We start from the raw sequence: 22,294 nt of genomic DNA on the forward strand, positions 1-22,294 counted from the left end.
CTCTCTCTCTCATTCTCTCTCTCTCTCTTTCTCTCTGTGTCTCTCATGAATAAATAAATAAAATCTTTAAAAAATAATAAAAGTCCTTTTCTGGGTTCCCCAGGCTCATTTTCTAGAGTTATCCACTGCCTTATTCATTTCTTATTCATTTTCCTATATATATGCAAACACATACAAATCTGTTCATACTCCCAAAACATAGACATGTGTGAGCATGTGCGCGCGCACACACACACACACACACACCCCATGGGTCATATGCTGTATATTATCCTACTGCTTTCTTTGTTCACTGAGAAATATTTCTTGGTCATTTTTCCTTGTCAGATACATATACAGTTCATTCTGTATAATAAACTCGTATTATCATAATTCATTTAGACAGATGCCACTTGGTATCAGACACGATATCTTGGTTTGGGAAAGCCCACGCAAGTGTAACATATGGTGCTCTTCACCATGGGATATTTTTTCAAATGAACTAGTTACAGAATAGTGGCCTAGGATTTATTTCACTTGAAGCTTACAATTCTGTTATTAACTAGGTAACACTGTTCAATATGATTTCCTATCTTGTAAGCTTTTCCCTGTTATCTAAGATCTTTGAGACCAAAGTCTAGATCATATTCTCTTTGGATTCCTTCGATTTACCAAAACACAGTGCTAGGCGCTTACTGTTCACGTGACAAATGTTTTTTTATCAATGAATATTGATGACAGTGCAAAACAACCACACTTCTACTCTTCTGAAATAAGAGCTAAACCATTTCCTGTTTTCTTGGCTACATGAACAAAAACCAAACCCAAATGAGTAGGTATGTGCTTGTGCAATGTCAGAGCTGTCATTCAATCTGGAATCCTTCTTCCTCTAGAACTCTGCTCTTTGGGGTCAGAAAGAAGCAGTGGCCACTCAGAAGATGTGGATGCACAGTGTAAGGTTGCCCGTGCAAGGAGACATCAGAGGAGAAACCAGGAGCCCGCCCAACAGAGCTGTACACCGGGATGGGCATAGCATTCCAGTTGCTATTATCAAGGGACTGGCTGGCCCCAGGCAGAGATTCCTCCTGCAACTTCCTACAACTCACTGGTGAGGCTGTGCCTCTTACAATATGAGAATAATTTCAACTAAAGGGAGCTTTAAAAAGACTACCTGGAGAGGCCTTCTTTAGCAAAGAACGGAAGGTCTAAAAATATTGAGTTTCACCAAACATCGTCTAAGAGAATGCGATAATTATCTCCAAGTACTTAACGGGCCTTAGCACCAAGGTGAGACATGAACTGTTTAAAGAGCTTTATGGAGGTGTGAGAAAGTCTTGGCAGTTAGTGGTAATTAAATTAAGTTGAGTAAAATTATATTTCAGATGGGGATCTAGGAAAGTTTCCCTTGTCTGTTAAACAAGTATCCCAAAGGATATGTTGCAATCATTTCAAGTCAAACTGAGGCAGTTATTAGAGAACATGAGAGAAAGAATTATCTTAAATGGGGGTGAGGGAGAGTTAAGTAGGGAGGAGATAGCTGGTTTATTAGTCACATTGTCCCTTTTGCTTATAAGCGTTGTAAATACCTCACTTCCAATGCTAGCTGGGAAGGAAAGATCATGGAGATTCCAGTAACTCAGAAAAGCAATATTACTGAGAGATCTAAGCTGGGCATTATTTACCCACCAAATTTACTCTTTGAAATGTGTTTGGTCAGCTGTGTTTGGCTTCTGTGACTAGCTGTATTTGTCCAAAGGCTAATTAGCTCGAAGGGTAAAAAGATCAGTGAGTTAATCCATAATCTCAAGTGACTGATGAAATCTAACTGCCAACTGGTGCTGGAGCAGATACTTTTTTAAGGATTAATAAGGCATGCCAGCTATTCTCAAATATTAGGCTTTGCTAGAATAAGACAGGATACAACAAGAGAAAAGACAATGCTAGATTTTTTTTAAAAAGTCTTTCTAACATTTATATAGTAATTTCACAAACAAAACTTACAGAATTGCAAGGGACATGTGGGTAGTACTTTGCTAGGTGACTCACAGGTCTGGGGTGGCCTTAGGCAGAGTTGCTTCTTTTTGGTTCCTCAATAATACAATGAACATTTCACTGTTGAACATTTACTATGTGCCAAGCACTGGGTTTTACATCTGAATTCAGTTGGTCCTTGCCATAACCTAACAAGGCAGGTGCTGTTACTCTTCCATTTAATAAGTGAGGCCATTCAAGCCCCAAAGTCATATGGCTAGTAAAGTTTAAACCCAAGGGCTCTGGCTCCAGAGTTTTTGATATTAACTGCTCTAGGGGGAAGGAAAGGTCAGGATCAAAGTCTCCCTGGGTCCAGTTCTCTGTCTTTAGATTCATTCTGATAACTTGTGCTCTGATGGGCTATGTCATGTAGTAATTTCAGAACACAGCTAAACATAAAAATCACTGGGCTTTGGAAAGTTCATTAAAAGAACCTGTGCTGGGACGCCTGGGTGGCTCAGTGGTTGAGCACCTGCCCCTGGCTCAGGGCGTGATCTGTGGTCTCAGGATCGAGTCCCACATCAGGCTTCCTGCCTAGAGCCTGTTTCTCCCTCTGCGTACATTTCTGCCTCTCTCTCTCTCTGTGTATTTCATGAATAAATAAATACAATCTTAAAAAAAAAAAAGAATCTGTGCTTTTCAGCACACTGTATTTATTTGTTAGGGCTTTGGTCAGAAAGTACAAAGTACCACAGACTGGGTGGCTTAAACAACAGAAACTTACTGCCTTCTCGTGTTGGAGGTCAGTAGTCTGAATACAAGGTATCAGGAGGGTTGGTTCCTCCTGAGGGCTGTGAGGGAGGGATTTGTCCCAGGCCTCTCTCCTTGTCTTGTAAGTGGCCATCTTCTCCCTGTGTTTTTTCAACGTCTTATCTCAAGGCATGTCTATCTCTGTGTCCAAATTTCTCCTTTCTATTGGGACACAAGCAGATTAGAGCTTATTCTAAGGACTTCATTTTAACTTGACTACCTTTATAAAGACCCTATCTCCAAACAAGGTCATATTCTGAAATATTGACCAGCATGTCAGTTTTGGAGAAAGACAGAATTCAATCCTAAACATGTATCAAGTCAGATGTCAACATCCACTTGTGGGGTGCAATCCACCAACACTGCAGCCAGAGGCAGCACAGGCTCCCATCAGTTCTGCAGGGATGTCCTAAAAAGCCCAACCTTCTACCTCTTGGAAGGGCACTGCTGTTCTTTCTTCCCCCAGCTGGCCAATAGAAGGGCCAAAGTAGGAGCTTGTGAAGGAATTTTCTGATCTGTAAGACTGAACCCAGACATTTAAGGCCACTCTTTGACATTGCCCTGTTAGAGAACATTGACGTCAGCTACCCATCAAGGCTGTGGAGGAACAGCTTGAGTGAGGGCTGAGGTACTCACATGGGGCTCAATTTGCTCCATGAAAAAGGTAAGCTCCCATCCATCGTAGGATGGCCTTAAACTGTGGAAAGTCACATCCCTGATCCTGTCTTCAAAGGTAGTGGTCTCCTCCCTATTTTGAAAAAAAAAAAAATCTATGTATACCTTCTACGTGCACATTTTTAAATTGATGGCTGAAAATTTTCATCGCATTTGGAATAGTTGCAAAGAATATAATTTTCAGCATATTATAATATTGATATAAAAATAAAAAATAAAACTGTTACATCACATTTTAAAATATATGCTTGGATATATATTCAATAGGGTTTTTATACCCATAATTACTCATTTAAAAATATATGAATAAGCTCTTTTTTAATAGTTGGAAATTTTACATCATTTTTCTCCTTTAATAATAGGTCTGCAAACTTTCTATGTAAAGGCCAAACACTATTTTAGGCTTTCCAAGCAGTCTCTGTCATAGCTACTCAACAATGCCATTGTAGCACAAAAGCAGTCATAAACAGCACATAGATGAATAGGCATGGCTGGTGTCCCAGCAAACTTTGTATACAAGAATAGGCAGTGGGCTGGATTTGGCTCATGGGTCATTGTTTGCCATCCTGTCTTAGAACTCAAATTCCCATTCTACTTCCCATTGTTCCCATTCTACCTCAATTCTACTCATACAGAATTTTAGCATGATAGAATTCTATGCTTCAAAGTCAACTGTTAATCATACTATTATACATCTCTTGGTATATATATATATATACATATATACACACACACTAAAATCTCATTTAAAATACATTTTCTGTGAACAGGAGACTATAATAAAAATATTCTTCTTCATTGAGTATAACAGTACAATTTTAATATGAAGTAATTGAAATAAATACATTACAAATGTTGGTGATTATTAAACCAAAGAGAAAGATTTCATTGGGACTCCATTTCTTATTAAGATGGGAACCCATTTATGGATCTTTACTTAAAGGATCTGTCACATGCCTCTGTGTGGCTCTCAGAGAAGGCTTCCACACATTGGGCCACACACCATTGTGAGATCCGATGGAGGTGAGAGGAGGCCTTTCTTTTGTCAAGAGGGAGCAGGCCGCTGGGAGGGTCCTAAGAGCCCTCTCAAGATGGTCCGTTTTGAGGTACAGGTGGAAACTGAGAATGTGGAAATGGATCACTTTAAAACTAGACATGCCTGACTTTCCCTTGAAAAGTCTTCCCACTCTTCAGGGGAATGAGCACCCCAGACTGAAGTCTACTTTTCTAATGCATTAGTTATAAATCAGGGTATAAGTGGTGGGGCTGAAATGGAGGTATTAGATGTCAGTAAGAGGAACACAGGCTTGGGAATCAGACACACCTGAATTTGAATCTCACTCTGCCACTTACAGGAAGGATAATAAGCTAACTCTCTGCATCTGTTTCCTTACCTGTAAAAAGGGTATATAATGCCTTTAAAGATTGCTCTTAACGTTGCAATGAAATGTATTAGGAAAAAGGACAGAGACCGAGAATGGGCACTAAAGCCTCCCTGAATCCCGCCCTCTGTCCTTTGAGCATTGGGGGATGCACTCTTTGATAAAAACCTATATCCTACGATGGTGTAGTGTGTGTATATATATATGTATGTATATGTATATACATATACATGTATATACATCTCCTATATATACATACATTTTCATCTCCTATATATATACATGTATATGTATATATATATACAATGAATATTATTGAGCCATAAAAAAAAGACCAAGGAAATTCTATCATTTGTGATAACATGGATAGACCTTGCAGGCATGATGCTAAGTCAGACAGAGACAAATACCGTATGATCTCACTTATATGTGGAATCTAAACCAACTAACCACCACCAACAAAATACCAAACTTATATAAAAAGAGACAGATTAATGGTTACCAGAGGTAGAGGGTGGGGAGAAGGAGTGTGCTCACAAGGTACAAACTGCCAGTTAAAAGATAAGTGAGTACTAGGGTCGTGATGTACAACTAATGACTATAGTTAGCACCGCTGTGTAGTTTACAGCAAAGTTATGAACGTAGATCCTAAGTGTTCTCATCCAAGAAGAATTTTTTTCTTTTCTTTTTATTGTATCTATGTGAGAAGATGGATGTTAGCCGAACCCACTGTGGTAATGATTGCACATGTTTAAATCAAACCATCACGCTGTACTCCTTAAACTTACAGTGATGTATGTCAATTATTTCTCAATAAAACCAGGGGAAAAAACTGTATCTTGACAGACCACTGTATGCAGTAATTTTAAAATAACAGCCACATTAATAATAATAATAATAATCAGGGATGCCTGGGTGGCTCAGTGGTTAAGCATCTGCCTTCAGCTCAAGGTGTGATCCTGGGATCCCAGGATCCGAGTCCCACATCTGGCTCCCCTCAGGCAGCCTGCTTCTCCCTCTGCCTGTGTTTCTGCCTCTTTCTCTGTGTCTCTCATGAATAAATAAATAAAATCTTAAAAAAAAAAGAGAAGAATTTAAAAAAAAACAGCTCGGAAAATACCATTAAAAGGACCTCTTCATATAAAAGTGCCTAGCACAACGAAGGCACAGTTTTTATAAGCATCAGGCAAGTGTTTCTGACATTGATCTGGCCTTGAAGCCAGTGACTGGGAGGGAGCCTGTACAACTACACCAGGGATGGGAGAGAGAGCGCCACACACTGTTGGTTTGATTACTGTATAGTTACTACAGTGCTCAGAGGGCTACAAGAGTTCCCCACCCACTGCTACTCAGACCTCTAAGCAGGTGACAAGGAAATTACAACAGTTCTCTATCACCATAGTTGCAAATTCTATCTCCCCTGAAAATTCTAACAGTTCAGAAACCTTTGGTAAAGTGAACATTTTTGGGTTCACCTATGTTTCATCTCCTAAACTGCTCTGCAAAAAGTAAGAGAGTGGATAGCTCTTGAGTTTGCTTTTATGGTTCTGATTTTTCATTATTTACATTTACCTCTGTGCCATCTAGGCCATATAAAGTAGCACACCGAGGGGAACAAAGGCAAAAATCAAGGGCAGTTCTTGGCCAATTTGTTTTTATCAATTACTTTCAGGTTGTTTTGAAAGAACTCTTACAGAAGTCCAACTTTTAAGAAGTGGATATTTATTCTTTATGTAAATGGCAGGAGAATGAATGCTTAAGTGAATATACAAATAAATTAGTGAATACAGTTGACCCCTGGACAATGTGGAGGTTAGACACACCAACACATTTGAAAAGCTGTATATAATTTTGACTCCCCCACCCAAACTTAACTACTAATAGCCTACTGTTGACCAGAAGTCACACCGATAACATAGTCAGTTAATACATATTTTCTATGTTCTATGTATTACATATACTATATTCTCACAGTAAGCAAGCTGGAGAAAAGAAAATGTTATTAAGAAAATCATTAGGAAGGGCGCCTTGGTGGCTCAGTCAGTTAAGCAGTTAAGTGTCTGCCTTTGATTCAGGTCATAATCTCAGGGTCCTGGGATCAAGCCCCATGTCGGACTCCCTGCTTAGCAGGGAGCCTGCTTCTCCCTCTCCTCCCTGCTCATGCTCTCTCTCTTGCTATCTCTGTCTCTCTCTCTCTCTCTCAAATAAATAAATAAAATCTTTTTTAAAAAAGAAAATATAAGGAAGATGGTACTGTACTATTTATAATACTGTACTGCAAAAAAAAAATCCACCTATAAATGGACTCAAACCTGTGCTCTTCAAAGGTCAACTTCTATAAAAAACTAGTTTGTTGGGAATTTTGTTATCATGGCTTCTAAATTCTGGGCAACTTTGAGGCTAATGATTGCATGAAAAATAAACCTTTCTGCAGGTTAAGCCATAGACATTCACAGGTGATTTATGTTCATAGATAACACCAAGGCCTAGAACTGATACAGAGCAAGTATTTTGCAAATAGTGGTTATTGACTGAATTCAGAGAGCAAGAAAAAGGAGGACATCACCCTTTCTCCTTTCTTGACAGAATATAGAATTCAGGGGTGTAGAGTGCACAGCTAAGGGGAATGGGGGAGACAAGAAAGCTATCAAGAAGTAGCTGGGAACGTCCATATGGAAGAACCAAATATATGCATGTTTTCCAAAATTTTATTATGTCTTCATGAAGAAGAAAGACAGAGTTGGGGCAGGATGGCTAAAACCTGGCAATCCAGAAAGATTTATGGGCCATATGCAGAGACCAAGAACATCTTGACTTACAAATGTAAAAGGGACCAATTATTTATGACAGGTCACAGGCTTCCTGAATGCCACAAGGCATCTGCCAAGAAGCACAATATCATTTGATCTTGACTGGCTTCCAAAATCAGGAAAGCATACATCATTACCCTGGAGCTTCTGGGACTCTTGCTCTAAAAACATGTTTCCAGTGATTCCTCCTCTATAAGCAAGGCTGAGTTGTTAAGAGATATTAGATTTGAAATAATAATAGTAACACTTTATATATTACCTTAAGTACAATCCACAGAGCACATGGGATATGTTAATTTGTTCTCTAAATATTTTTATATATCTGATAGGATAGATATTATCTATATTTTATACATGAGAAAAATGATAGTAAAGATTGGAGAGGCAATACGGCAAGACCTACATCTTACTAGTGGCTAAGCTGGGACTTTATCCCAAGCTCTTTGTTCTAAGGGCAGCGTCCTTTTCTCTCTGGGTAGCCTCTGGTGCTAGCAGGGCTGAGGTAGTCTCTGAGGATTTAGGAAACTGATCTGAGAGCAGATGGCACGTGCCCTCCTAGCACTCCAGCTGTCCAATCAGAGACACAGCCAAAGAGCTGAGCTAGACATCCTCTGAGATACAAAAAAATAAATGGCTTCTACTCAAGAACATAATCATACTATTTTCTTCTTACACAATGTATTCACTCATCACTTACACAGACACCATAATTTAATTTTCACTCGCCAACAGCCTTGTGAGAAATGCACCTTTACTTCCATTTTTATAAATAAGAGAGCTAAGGTTCAAAGGGGTTAAAGAGTCATCTACCTAGCTCTCAAGAAATTTTATGGAGGATAGAGGGATCTATCCATAAAGTGATCTTTGCAGAGCTTCTTGGGCCCACTTTGCAGAGATGTTTGAGCCTGGCTTATGGAATCCAGAGTGAGGGCTTTTGTCCACTGACCCACTCCGTTCTCTAAAGCTGGAAGGGTGTGGGTATCAGGAAGAGAGGGCCAATGGACAGTACCAACATAGGATCCCTAGAGCCCAAGCCTTCGGTTGAATCCTTAACATTAAGTGGTCTAGATCGATGCTTAGTACCAGTGTTGGTGGTGTTCAGACCAGTTCTTTGATATCATTCTTTGTAGGTGATAAAGCTCCTATAATGCATATTTCACATTGTTCAACCATTAGACACGAGTGAGCTCCATCTTAGCTGCTAGGACCTGTGGCCTGGCTGGCTCTACTTAGAAATGATTTGCCCAAAGGGTAAGTCTGTCAGTATGCGCTGCCAGCATGAAGGCCTGAGTTCCATTAGCTGATGGGTGCTTCATTCCCACCAGGCAAAGGGATGTTAGAACTGCCCCAGATGCTATCTCAAATGTTCAGCTATAAAAATTCCAACCAAGTCAGAATGAAACTTTATTTCATTATGCTTCCAGGTCTGGGAATGATGCCAGTGAACTGCTCTCCTTGACAGGTCTCTCATCACTTATAGCTCAAAGGAAAGGAAAAGTGAGCTCCCAAAGTGCCAGGCTGCAGCCCTCCTTGTCAGATGGCAACACCTCCATGGAACAGCTGAGCAAGAGGATGAGTAAAGAACTGACGTTCCCTTATCCCTGAAACCCTGCATACTGATGATAATTCCCTGTATGTTCCTTTTCAAAGTCTTGCACAATGCACAGAGCTGAGAAAAGGACATAGGAGAGGGATGAAAAATCCGTTTCTGCAGTAAGCCAGTTCTGATTGCTTGGTAGTGGCTGACTTAGTGCTGTGTTAAGATGGATTCTGAGGCTCCATCTAGGTACAGTGGGAATGATTGCTGCGATCTATGAAATACGAGCCTTAGAGAGCAGATTGTTTGAAAGCTTGACTTTGGAAATCACCAAGTCTAAGCTTCACTCTACCCATGTGCTGTGGAGCATAAAGGTTAAATGATTTACAGAATTCAGTTGCTAAACCACAGACAATAATCCAAGGCCCTAGATCGTGGATTACTGCTTTCTCATCTATACAAGTACTTTTCTAGCCCTAGATTTCTAGAATATCATAGATTGTTGGAAATTAGCTAGCAAATTAGTGGACTTCAAAGTCCTGTGGCATTCAAAGACAATTACCGTAATGCTAATTTCACTTGCGTAATATATAGCTACTTCCCAGTGTTGCTGTACTCACTGAAATCCCACAGCACTTCTTTCCACTCATGATAGTCCTTGGCGTGGCCAAGTATCAGCAGATTCACAAAGCAAGTATCTCGCTCTTAGGTTCAACCCTGCTTATAGTTTAACCTACTTGGTCTGCCAGTGTTGCCTCAGTAAAGACAATAAAGTCCTGCCATGAAAAGAAAGAAGTTGCAAAGGAGTCATACAACTTAATCCAGAACACATTTGTTGAGTGCTTAAGTGCACAAGGCATTCTCCTTGGGAATTCTGTCCAATGTGCAGGTAATGGGTATAGTTGGACCAGAAGGCATCCCTGTCATTAGGGATGGTATTGCACTGTGTGGATTTTTTTTTCTCCCTTTCTCAATGTTTTGTGAGATTTCTAAAAGACTTCTTTATTAACTGAAGGTTTAAGAGGACCAAACTTAAACTGAGCTCTATCCTTCCATTTGCAGATTTGGCTGCAATTGTCAATGTCAGGACATCTCTAGGAGGCTGGGACTGGATTCCTCTAAGAAAGCTCCACTGCATGATTTTGATCTAGTTTACTGAAAACGTTGATTACATTTTCATAATTAGTTTTACATTAAAAAAAAAACCTTGGGGGAGTGGATAAATAGAATAACATATGATGTTGAAGGTAAGGATTTTAAGACCAAATTAACTGTAAGAACTACTTAGTCAATATTTTCTAGCTAAACAAAATTTGCAGAATTGAATAAGACGACAGCAATTAAATCATCCCTTTGCCTCAATTTATACTTGTCTTCATAAAGAATTATCTGTTTGCAGCAGAGTTACCCTCTCAATCAAGGTTTGCATAGCTTAATATTAAAACTAAACCCATGTTTCCTGAACATACTGAGTTGATGGAGGTGGTCCAAAGTGTGGTGAGGGGCGGGGGCACAATATCTAGGGACAGAAAAATGCCACAGATGGTGAATGTTGACTTTCTGCAATTGGAAAAAAAACAGCACACCTTTTAATTCCCCATGCCAAACAGAGTAATGGAAAAAATAAGATTTAGCTACATGTTGGGTTTTCTATGTACAATGGTTAAGGGAAAAAGTAAACAAATTTGTGAATACTAATATTTTGTTTCTCTGTTGTCAGGGCAAGTGTCTTCCAGATATTTCGCGGAGATGAAGAAGAAATGAAGGTGCCATGACATGATGATGAGGTGGAAGTCACTGGCCTGTTGTATCAGGAAAGTTCTTTGGAGCCCAGTACTGTGCTGTCTATCATAGACTAGTCACTAACCACATGTGGCTATGGACACCTTGAAATATGTGGCTTGTATGATTGCACAATTGAACTACAAATTTTATTTAATTTTAGCTCATTTAAATTTAAAAACTGATAACTTCAGTTATTGAAAAACTTTTATGTACGTTCAGAAAACACTGGGTATGTGAATCTACATTTTTAATGGTAAATTTTATGAAAAACAGATTTCCTGTGGAAATTTAGTAACCAAATTTGCTATAACTGCAAATTACACATTGGATTTCAAAGACAACATAAGAGATTGAATATAAATATTTTGTTAATAATTTTGTAGTTGCATGTTGAAATATTTTGGGCATGCTGGGTTAAATATATACATTATTAACATTTCTAGACCTGCCTTTTTTTTTTTTACTTTTTAAATGTGATTACTAAAAAAAAATCAAAATTACATATGTAACTTGTATTATATTTCCACTAGACAGTTTTGGTCTAGAAACAGATCTACCATATTATCCCTGTAGGACATTATTTTTTGAATAGCTATTGAAATTGTCTTTTACACATTCACATACCTAGTGTAATAGTAGAAAGTGCATAATATTAGGCATGTACAGCAAAGAACCCATGTTTTTAAAACCTGCTGCTGAAACCCCTACAGATCCTTTTTCCATCTAGCCATGCCATCTTGCTTGTATGCTCTTTTCTGCTATTTCTTTACATGTTAAACTGAAAACTTCAAGGACATCACTAGTTTTCCTTTTTCCATCTAGTGACCTAACTCTTTCCCCTCCATTTTTCATTCCTAAGTCTTCAGTGGGAATGGCAGTTTTTAAAACAGATAGAAATGGAGATGCTCTGAAATAGGGGGTAAAGGATCCACTCACATCCCGCCACACACGCATTGCCTCAGTTCCATCAATGGCCCCCAACTCTGAGAGGCATGGTTTGCAAACTATATCACGATCAATGATTTTCAGATCTCATTTTTTGAATCTTCAGTTGCTCCATCAATGCTTGTCCTCTGCCACTAGCTGGAATCTCTTTCTGAGCTGGGTCTATTAACAGGGTCTTCAGAAAGCATGGTAGCCCTGGTGATTCCCACATCTACTGCGGGTCATGCATGCCCCTAGACCGGCTGCACTGTTGTTCCTGCCCCTTCAAGACCCTGGCTGTTGCTATGGCAACTGCAAATCATTCCTGGCAAATGAGAGCAAAGGGCAGCCATGGAACTGATGACCTTCCACCTCTCACAGCTGGCCCAAGAGGAGCCAATCTCACATAGAAACTGACCTAGTTCGTATCCGTCAAAGAAACACTCCTTGGAATGAGGTGGCACATCGTACAGTAACACAAGGGGATAAACACATGGGGCATTTTGGCAAACGAGGTTTTACTTAACTCAAACATCTTTTCCTAAATGGCATTCTGAAGAATTTGCCCAACCACCCGAAAATGCCTTTCTAATTTGACTTTAATTATCACAATGGTTGTTGAATTCAGTTTCCTGTGACCTGGTTCCATTCGACAGAATGAGAGCTGAGAAGACCCCCTTCCCCTGTCCATTCACACTCCTTCCATCCATAGATGCGGCAAACACGTAAATCAACATGTGTGAAAACACAAGCCACTTGCCAGTCCCTAGCTTGCTAAACACAGGCAAGTTCCTTAATATTTTGGTGCCTCAATTTCTTCATCTAGAAAATAATCCTGTTAGGGCTGTTTGAAAGATTTAGTGAGTTATTATATCTACATAAATTGTATTGAACAGTGCCTGGCACACAACAAATGCTCAAGGCAGGTTAGCTTTTCCTATTGTGATTGATTTTATTCCAGCTGCTAGGAGAAATGAAAGATTCTATCATTCCAATTCTCAATGAATTTCTTGTTTTTAAAAAATATTTTATTTAGATTCAATTTGCCAACATCTAGTATAACACCCAGTGCTCACGTCATCAAGTTCAATGCTGAATTTCAGGGATCGGATTTAACATATTTATTTTCACTTTGACCTTTCAGGCAAGTCTGACGGTGACATGAAAATCTCAGGAAATTTATTTTTTACTCACCTTTACACGTATGATTCTAATATGTCCTATATCCTACAAATGCCATTAAGAAGAAGTACGAAGTAGCCTTCTGCTTCTGGAGTGAACAGGTAGCCATTTGGCAGCTAAAGGAACATGTTCCTTTCAAGTCCCGTTACCCTTTTATCACCCAACACTGCAAGCTGAGAAACGAGAAAGCCACCATGTTCTAGAACTATTCCAAGACTTCTTCATTCAAACCTTAAGTGAAAACACCCGGGACCTCATTCAGGTACTGAAGCCACTGCTTAGGTCAGCAGTTGATTGGCATAGGGCTGTGGCAGTTTTTAGTGGACCCTTTGCAATAACTTGAGGGCAAATAAACTTGAGGGTAAAATAAACTCTGGGCTATTTACCCAGGACAGAGATCCTACGTGGCCCTCAAATGGGTCGTCATCAAAGTATTATGTGATTATGCATAATGTATTTTCTTAATGCCCGGGGGGAGAGTTTCATAGTTTTCAAATTCTTAGACTTCCATGATCTAAAAATAGATTAATAACTACTCTTAATTTTTAAAAAACATTTTTACTGCTTCCATAAAAGGCCGTTTCTTCTCTCATTCTTGCCAACAGATGCCAGTACCTCACTCGTGTAAGTGATGCAACCGGGGGAGAGAAGACACCAAAAGAGGATGGAGGGTCATTCTAATGAAATGACGTCACTTAATGCACACCCGTTAGAAACCAGACTTCCTCAAAAGTGTGCGTGTGTCAAGGTGTGCCAAGGAACGGGATGCAATAGGGAGAGCTCACGTGCACACACTTGCCTTCGACCAGGTGGAACTCAGCTTGGCACACCATCTTGAGCCTCTTGGGATGAAAGGACAGCCTACATTTCTAGAGGGGCCTTCAGCTAACAAACAGGTCTCTAACCTGGTCAAGTGACCTGGTTCTCCTATACTGTGTACTGTGACTCACAATGAGGAAACTTGGCCATCTCCTCCCATGGCATCGGGTCAGAAGAGGTCAGGTCCCTTTCCAACCCCTCTCACCCTGCTTTCGGGTCTTCTACAGGCACAACCTTCCCAGCTCTTTGGTTTCTTTACCCGCTCATCACAGACCCATTTAGGACACAGCAAATTCCAATCTACAGCCACGTGAAGACCTACAACACGCTCTTCTGTCAAAAGGACACTGTATAAAGGACAAGCCGGTAAGATTTCCCATGTTCAACTATTTCATGTGCATATATATCTGAACCAGGTGATATTGCTTTCTTCTCTTTCTCTCTCTGTTGTTTGAACCCAAGTGAACTGTAAATAGAAGACATGCAGTGTGCTGTCAGTCTTCCTGGCACATGAGATGGGAAATTACATTTAAAAAAAAAAGTAACAGTGATGAAGAAGCCTCACAACCAGCAGAGATGCTGGGGAGAGGTTCTTAGGCAGAGATGGAAGCCCCAAGTTCAGCCCCCGCTCTCTGCACCCACGCCGAAAGCGATGCCTCCCCTCTCCATGTTCTGAAAGATTATAGTTCCTCTGGAATCCTACACTGTGCTTGAGTTCTGTCTTGCCACATATATTTTTAAGTTTGCAGCTAGAAGGGTCTCTAAAGGCAAAGAGTTTTTCCTTTTCCATGCTGCCCCTCCATTGCCTGTTTACAGCACTGCTTTCTTATTTTTTCCTGCTTCTACCCAAAGAAATCGAGAATTTCATCACCAGTGTCAGAAAATTAAACCCCAGGGAGCAAAGCAATAGCTCGGAGCAACCCTTCCCTGGCAAGGAGCCAATCCTTGAATATAACTTTGCAAACCCTCTCTGGTTTTCAGGGGTTTAAAAGGATGCAAAACAGAGTCGTTTGGAAGCGTGGTTTTTGGCAGCCGAAATCTCTCTGACTTCAAGTCATCTTTGCAATTAATTTTTAGAAAGAGAGTGAACATATTCTGATTTAGAGACAGGTTTCATGAAAGAAGTAAGGGGCATGACCTAGCTCAGTTGCACACTCCCGAAGCCGAGATCAGCAGTGCATGCAGAAGAGACGCCTCCTTCTGTGCTTGGGGGTCTGAAGAAGTGTTTGACAGACCATTGTAATAACATCTCTCTTCACAATGCAAACACCAGCAACACAGTCAAGCCGCTCACCTCTCGGCTCCGTGCCTGCACCTTTCTCTCTCTCCCCAGCAATGCACAAGGTGGACTCTTATTAATTTAGTTGGAAAAGCACCCTCTTTTGAAATGGATCTATATCCCGGCAGATAAAGCAAGACCCCACTCCTCATACTAATCCCAACTAGACAAACCAATGTTCCAGTATAATACACAGGCAACTACGAATCCGATCCTACCCAAGCAATGCATGCAGGCTTTGGAATACAGAAGCTCACACATCACGGGAACCCTAGAATGCCTGCTCCTCCATGTGCTCGTTCCAATTCCTAGTTTTCTCGGCAGACAATAGGACAAGGCTGCATTTTAGCTCAGGCTGCTAATACCGGCGGACAGATGTGTAAGGCGGAGGTTTACTCACCAAGCTCCCGTAAGTCCATCTTTCCCAACTACAAATACTGCTGCTAAGCCTGCTGCCGCCACCAAATGACTTAGAGTCGTCCCCCAGAAGAACAATGTGCTGGAATACCAGATGGTTCCTGAGTAAGCTTGTTCATGAAACAGGTTTCCAGTTGAGCCATGTGAATGGAGACCTGCCGCACACCTTTGAATGGTACACACTTCAAGTCCAGAAGAATAAGCATGTAGCTTTGCTTATGTTTATGGAGCCCGAGCCCAGGGGTGCTCCCATTGGCAGGAATCGCAGAAAGATCAGCCAATCAAAGGGAGCCTCCATTTCAGGGAAACTCCTGCTCATTTATTTAGCATCTTCAGAGATCATCGGCTTTTCTAGGAAGAGCTTTTCTCTTATAGTATCACAAGAGAAAAATAATAACTTCAATTCTGGTGCCCTCTGCTCTTTCATCAATAAACATACATAGCTCCTCTTCTGGGTATTCCTCTATACCCCCACTTTCCTTATAAAGGACTTAAAAAAAAAAGAAAGGAAGGAAAAGAAGGAGAAAAAGAAAGAGCTGGTGATGGGCTAGAGATAGTTCATATTCATCAGCCTCCACCTTGTTGGGAGGAAGGAGGGGGGAGCGCCTGGGCTCAATAATTACTGATTCTGTTGCCATGGAAACAGACTGGCTGCAGCGAGTTGGATTCGTGTAGAACATCTGCTGCCAGACCCATAATCAACTGCAATCTCATCTCTCCCCCTCTCCCTACTTTTATTTGATTGTGAGTTTGCTTTCTCTTCTTCTCTTCACATGCAGTTTTTGTCCAGAAATGTCATGTAACTGCCTTACTTTGTACACTCGGCACACACACACACACTAGAAGTGCTCACATGCCCAGAAATGCGTGCACGCAAGGGTGCATCCCAGCAGGACTCCTACGGAGGAAGGATCTCTACTCTGATTCCCATCCAGAATGTAAACAAGCATAAGCACGGTGCCTCCACCGCTCATGAAAATTTACTGTAAGTTAACCTACAGAGGTAGCGGGTTATCTTTTAAAATATTTGTCATCTAATAGCCCTGAAAGGCCCCCAAATAAAAGTTTGCAATGGCATTTCTCAGGGGGCACTGGCGATGGTTCCTAGCAAATCTTTGCAATGAAGCGATTAAACGGAGAGGCTCGGAGAAGATTTTTAAGCACAAAGTCTTTAAGCTCAGCTTCTTCTCTCACAGCTCACAAGGCACCCTGAACACGGGCATCTCCTTGGGGATGTCCTCAGTCCGTTTCTATCCCCGCCCCCCCCCACCCCCACCCCAACTCCCGTTAGCTCCAAATTCTTCTAGTTACAGGACAAGAGTTCATGTCAGACTCTGGATGTGCTATCTTTCTCTTCATCAGCAGGGGCCGCCACTGAGCAATGAATGACTACAAGGCCAGGTCAGGCCAAGAGGAGACCCAGGCGGTGGGGATCTCACCTGTGTGTCTGTGGAAGCCTTCAGCTCTACAAAGACTGACTGAGCATGGCAAATGTCAAAGGAGGCTATGATTCCGGCTTAAGATAGAAGGGAATTCTCCTCTGTCCCACCATCACGACTATCAAGGAGAGCCTTCTCTTTCCTGAAGGTCTCTACCAGCCTGGTGCCTTCAAACCATTAATGACACAGAGCAAGCTTCAGCGGGGGCTTTGCCCACCTCTGGCTCCTGAAGCCAAGGTGAACCATCTATCTACCTCACATTCGCAGTTTAATAAGCAGCAGTAGCCCTGGCCTCATGTATTCCAAAATGAGTCTCAGTATAAACCTCATTCCCCTCTGGCTCCAAGCGCTCAGCTCCGGCACAGTGGTCTTGAGGTTGAATTTGTCCTTTCAACAATCTGGATCCTGCTTTTCCATTTTATCTCTTTTTTTGCCCCCATGAGCTTGGAAAAGACTTCTCGCCCATGTCGGTTCTCTCTGGCCCCCAAATCCAACTCTGGCCATCTTCCTCAGCTCTGTCCAGATGACCTCCACCCTCTGGGGTGGTGGATATCTCGGGGTTTTTTGACTGCCTTTCTAGAACATCCCTAACCTCTTCTGCCATGAGGACATCTCCCCCCCAACCCTGACCCTCTCACCCTCCTGAAAATATCCAAATCACCGCTGTAGTTAAGCAGCAACATGTCATTCCAACCTGTCATTTGTTCTACAGATGCATAGTGACCAAACAAATTGGTGTGGTTTTTGACTTATGGCACACTAACTTAGTAGAGGAGGAAAAAAAGTGTGAAAGTACACCCTTCCTATGTGGTATGATGGAGAGTTATGCGCCATGAGCACAAATGAAAAGTTTTAACTTAGTAAGGTGAGGAAAAGTATCTCAGAGGAAGTGATACTTGAGCTAAGATCTAAAGGAAGAGTAAAAATTAGTAAACTAAAAGTGAGGGGAACAGTGTGTCTCAGACATAAGGAAGAGCTCATGTGAATGGCGTATTTAGATGTGCACTGCCCAGGAGGGGATGCGGCATCTTTGAAAACTTGAAAGACACCAAATGCTGATTGCAGTGGGAATGATTAAAATTTAGGATGGTGTGAGATGACCTTGGACAGCAAGCAAAGGCTAGACATGTAGGGTCCTAGAGACTACATTAAAGAGGTTGGTTTTCATCCAATTAGCAAGGACAAACCATTGAAGTACTCCATTGAATGATTCCCTGCCTCTCAAAACACCTACATAACTCAATATAAGAAATTATCTATTTCAAGGCATCTGTAACTTGTTGGACTAGTCTAGCCAGCATTTACTGGACAATGAATAGTCCACAGAGCATTCTAAGCACTTTTATATGAATTAACTGATTTAATTCTCACAAAAATGCTATGAGGTATTACTATCATCCCTATTGCACAGAATAAGGAAACAGGCATAAGGAGGCTAAGTAACTTGACCAAGTTGACACAAGGTGGCAGAGCCGGGATTTGAACCAAAGATTCTAGCTCCAGCTTCTTTAAATTAGTGATCTACAGGGGCCTCCTGTGTCAGAATCATTGAAAGTTCCCAAAAATGAAGATTCCTGAGATCCTACTGCATCCTTCCTGAACCAGAATCTCAGGGAGTAGAATCTAGGAACATTTCCTCAAGCTCTCCAGGGGATTCCTACACACACCACAGCTTGAGAATCACTGCTAAGAGATGTATGCATAAAGGAAATGAATTGTTTTTTAATGTATAAAATGGGGAAGAACTTTTTTTTGAGAATGGGGGGTGTGTGTCTCACTGCTCTAAGCCATCCCAAAGGATGCATCTATATCAGAACAAGGTCACCGGGGATCCCTGGGTGGTGCAGTGGTTTGGCGCTTGCCTTTGGCCCAGGGTGCGATCCTGGAGACCCGGGATCGAGTCCCACATCGGGCTCCTGGTGCATGGAGCCTGCTTCTCCCTCTGCCTGTGTCTCTGCCTCTCTCTCTCTCTCTCTGTGACTATCATAATTAAAAAAAAAAAAAAAGAACAAGGTCACCTTCCTTGGATTGACTACAAATTCTCAAGTTGAGGGTGGGTACCATTGCACAGTGTGGGGCTTGGTAGCTGCTAGGAGCAGGCATATGAATGAAGAAAGAACATGGGTGTTCTTAAAGACCAGATTCACCGGGTGGATAGAGATGCTATCAGACCTGCCAGCAGTAAGACGGGTAGATCACGTAGTATTGTGGACACTAAGACATGTCATAGATTTTCTTCAGGTAATGTTTTCCTAGAAAATTCATTTTTTAAGACAAAATTGCAAGGTAGTCTGAGAACATTTTTTGTCCTTCTGTCTGTTCTAACCTCCTCATCTATTCAAAAGCTAGCGAGCAGGGCCTTTGGTTCACCAAGCCAGTCAAGGTGTTAGTTCTGAAAAAAGAGTGGCTTTGCCTACATTTCCACAGGGGTCCCTTTACACCAAATAGCTACACGGTCTTTGGAGAAACTTCCAAAGAGTTTTTCCATAGAATCTTGTCTAGTAGTTTTGTTACTGAGATCACAGATTAGCAGTTAATTTGGCTATTGCTGTATATTCTTTCCTTTCTAGACCTGCAATGAAAGTCTATACAAGCCTCAGAGCTGCTGTTGAACCTCAGAAAAGGGAAACCGACATTTTATCGGTTTGATATCTGAACAAGCCCCCAAGAATTTGCACAAAGTGTAATGGTTTTGCACGACAGAGGCTCAAAATGTATCATCAGTGGCATGTCATCAAGCTTCTGAACACATTCAGCTTTATTATGTGCTGTCTACAGATAGGCGAAGGGGATCACAGCATCAACCTGGAAGATAGGGGGAAAGAAAATCACCCCTGGGCACCCGAGCAAAAATCAGAAGAAATCTCTTTCCATTTCACCTCCCAATACAGCCTGTATTCCCTGCTCTGCGCTGGGTAGGCACTGCTGGAACCATTTACCCTGCAGTTTCTTGGGGGAAGATACAAGCTAATTAAATTTTATTTCTTTCCATAAACATGATGTAGTGAGTATATTATTACCAAATTTGATGTATCATTCATATACCTTTATAGTACTTTTAAAATAAATTCACAAATCAAAAAAGAATCGTTAGATGATATGTATTTTTGGATCAGTGTCTGTTGCAGAATGATTTCTAAACTAGCTGGCTAGATTTCCCTCAGTGAGCCTAATGGTCTTACCTGAAATGAACACCACTTACAATGAGCATTTAAAAAGGAGCTGAAGGGGATGCCACGTACTGGGCTATGGAGATGTGGCACTAATAGTAAATCCTTCCACTCTCCTACTCCTGGGCCCAACCAGATTACTTCCACAATCTGGCCATCCATTTTATCAGGATGCATGTTCATCACTTGCAACAATGGGTATGATGGTAATTACTTTCTTAGTTTATAAAATGGCTACAGTGAACCCCATTTTTGGGTCAATTGATTCTTAAGAAGAAAGTCATGAGGGTCAAAGTGAGCCTCAAAAAAATTCTGACCATGTAGGATATATATTGTAGAAGGCTTACCTCTAACTATATTTTAGTCTTCTCAAGGCACACTCTCTCTCCTGGTCATCTATGCAAACATGCATGCACGTGAGCACATGCGTGGACAGACACGTACACACACACACACACTATTCAAACATGCATGCAAATGAGCGCATGTGTGGACAGACACATACACACCACACACACACTGACTTCACTTCCACTCCGAAGAGAAACAGGCTTAGGAAAGCCCAAACCAGACCATATCTCCCAAGGATGTGAGGTTAGAGGTAGCATTTCCGCCCTAATAGGTCAGAAGTGTAATGACTACTGCTCAGTTCAACTGTTTTATTTCACTCAAGACACATAATTCTTTAGTTGGTTGGGCCTAACAAGTAGATAGTTATCTCTGATTTTTTTTTACACGGTGCATTTTAAAACCAAACAAACACAAAACTTCAACTAAACAGGCCAGGATAAGTTTTAGGTATCTTTTAATCCCAAAGGAGAGATGATCGTAACAATATGTCATAGAAAATCCCCATACAAAGGTAGATGCTTCTTTGTTTCACCCTATGGGGAGATGACCATAAGCAGAATTTACCAAGTCTGCTAGTGTCACTCTATCTTTAGGTCCCAGGATGCTAAGCATCGCACGATATACCCTTGTCATCTTTGGGAGGATGGGAGAAATAACAACAAATGTATATGAAGTGCTTACAATGGGCTGATAACATTACGATAATGCCCATTTTCCAAAAAGGGAAACTGAAACCTGTAACATTTAAGTAGTATGTCTACAGTCACTATCCCGCAAGGGTGAGACTCAGGACTCAAACTTGTGCCTTTGAAGTACCACAAGCAGTCTATTGCCTCAGAGCTCCCATAAGAAAGTTGTTTGGAGCAGGTGAGATTATTCCAATAGCATTCTAAGGCTGACTTTTATTTTTGTAACTCATATTTATGAGGCATTAATGTGAGTAGGTTTATTTCCCTAGACTTTGCCATTTTTGTATTTCCCTTAAAAATGCCTAAAATATAAGCAAAACCTACAAACACCAAAATAAAACCAGATCTACAAAATGCAAACATAACTACAAACAAATCTTTTATTCTTCCTCTTTCAGAGCTTGACTTCTGATAGGTGACTATGATTTGCATTTATAGGGTTGAAGACTCAAGGTTTGGAAGTCCTTGAGGTGTGATAAACTTGACCAAATGGAATGGGCTGAACTGAGAACAACATGAGGGCCAGAAGGGCAGGGACCAATATGAAGCATCTGTTATAATTCTCAAGTGCCTTCAAAGAAATAGTTGGTGGAATTCTGAAAGCTTATCATCTTGCCAGCTTGTATCTTCCAAATATACCAGGGAAATGCATTCCAGAAATGCAGGCTGATAAAAAAATCATGCCAAAAGGAAAAATGAAAATGCCAAAATCCTTAACTCAGCCTTGCCAAGCATGTCCACTGGCAATATGGTGGCAAAAAAATCTACTGGGCCAAAGGTAGGATATTCTTTAGGTGACACAAAATGAGAAACAGCTTCTTCACCATTAGGAAAAGGGAAGCTTTGGGGCCGTTACCACATTCTTCTTGGGTTTCAGCTCTCATGCATGAGTAAGCCTCTTCCAATTCTGAAACACATATCAATTTCACACACAAGTGATTCCACCTTTCGAGAAAAAAAATTAGTTTCTGATATTCTCAATAAGAGAACCAATTTCACAGCAGTTGGTAGAGATTAAATCTATGTTTTATCAAATAGAGTTAACATTGATGCCTTTACTTTCTCTGCTCTTTCT

The 22,294-nt window shown here is 41.0% G+C and overlaps 1 protein-coding gene across 21 annotated transcripts in view; it reads right to left on the reverse strand.

Annotated features, from left to right (window-relative positions):
- Window positions 1–22,294, reverse strand: part of ELMO1 (engulfment and cell motility 1) — a 672,133-nt gene that overhangs the window by 118,595 nt on the left and 531,244 nt on the right. Inside the window, exon 1 of one of the 21 annotated variants that reach the window (XM_025985829.2) lies at window positions 15,554–16,358. The exons of the other annotated variants lie outside the window; for them this stretch is intronic. The gene's annotated coding sequence lies outside the window, so the exon portion shown is untranslated. Of the gene's footprint in view, window positions 1–15,553; window positions 16,359–22,294 lie in introns of those variants that run through there. 21 annotated transcript variants of the gene reach the window in all.

The sequence above is a fragment of the Vulpes vulpes genome, chromosome 7, assembly GCF_048418805.1.
Source record: "Vulpes vulpes isolate BD-2025 chromosome 7, VulVul3, whole genome shotgun sequence".
NCBI lineage: Eukaryota > Metazoa > Chordata > Mammalia > Carnivora > Canidae > Vulpes > Vulpes vulpes.